This window comes from Mastigoproctus giganteus, chromosome 11 (assembly GCF_048544385.1).
Source record: "Mastigoproctus giganteus isolate SK-2022 chromosome 11, ASM4854438v1, whole genome shotgun sequence".
NCBI classification, from domain to species: domain Eukaryota; kingdom Metazoa; phylum Arthropoda; class Arachnida; order Uropygi; family Thelyphonidae; genus Mastigoproctus; species Mastigoproctus giganteus.
The window spans coordinates 23547647-23548831 of record NC_143585.1 but is presented as its reverse complement, the minus strand read 5'-3'; the positions used below and the strand labels follow the sequence as shown (position 1 = coordinate 23548831).

General features: G+C 33.1%; 1 non-coding gene across 1 annotated transcript; it reads right to left on the bottom strand.

Moving 5' to 3' along the window:
- Positions 1-348: 348 nt before the first annotated feature.
- TRNAA-AGC (transfer RNA alanine (anticodon AGC)) lies at positions 349-494 on the bottom strand. Its single transcript has 2 exons — positions 448-494; positions 349-383 (listed from the first exon to the last, which is right to left on the bottom strand). It is a non-coding gene; the product is annotated as a tRNA-Ala (tRNA).
- Positions 495-1185: the final 691 nt, after the last annotated feature.

The window sequence follows — 1185 nt, the reverse complement described above, 5'->3', positions numbered from 1 at the left end:
GGAGCTCTCGTCCCTGAGTGCCAGTATAAGGGAACGCATTAACTTACCCTTGAATTATTTTCGAGGGGACAGGAATTTACCGTTTGCACTGTACCCTTGCAACTAGATTGATGAATTTTGCTATAGATTGGTTGATAATAGATTGATGAAGCTGTGATATATGCATACGGAGAAATTGTATTACCATTGAAGGAGTGTTTCGGGAACAACAACACCTTCGTTTTACTTTCATTCTTTACTCTCATAAGTTAAATTCTAAAAAAGTAAAAGAAAAAAAAATTGAAATGAAACTGAAAAAAAAAAAAAAAAGACCAACAACATTAAAATTATATTTTGGATACAAAATGATGCCAGGGGTGGGATTCGAACCCACGACCACAACAAGTGGACCAGACCTCTGTCATTGTAGCCAGTTATTGAGCCCGTCATTGTATTAAGTTAATTGAATGCTAGGTTGAGAGGTACTGGCGCCTTAACCACTCGGCCACCCTGGCACTTGCTTGGAGTGTTTGTACTTCCCTTATTTATATATTAACAACTGAATTTAGACTTCCTTTCGCATTCAGAAATATTTTTACTTCCAGTTTTGGATATCGAAACGTCAGACAAAACAAAAATAAATAAATAATAATAATGGACTGTCTATGAGTTTTTTGTCCAATGGAACAGTAAGCTTTCATGCGGTTGGAATGAATATTATAGAATGAATATTACGGTGAGAAAGTGCAGTCATTCAAAGGCACCAGGTCTAAAATACGTAAAAAATCAAAACCCAGTTCCAGGTACTGTGTATTTAGGTGCTCGAACACCCGTTTTTTGTTTCTGCCCTGTATTTCTCCCTTTTTTAGGTGCATGTGTGCAGGGCCGCGCGGTATATATTTGTCGTCTGTGTTCAAAGGAAAAATATGACGCCGGGAAAATAAATAACATTTTTTTCGTAATAATATTTTATTGATATTAGAATTTATAAATAATATTTACATTTTTTTTATTTCCTTATCACGCTTTATTCATGGTACACATATTTGAACATGAAAAGGTAACATAAAATTAAGACAGCTTTGTGGAATATATTTTAGCCAAATTTGATATGTATGTTTTAAATAATAACACTTAGTTTTGAAAAAAAATCCTGAAACAGATATTAATAATAATTGTTATAAAAATACATAAATATATGTATAA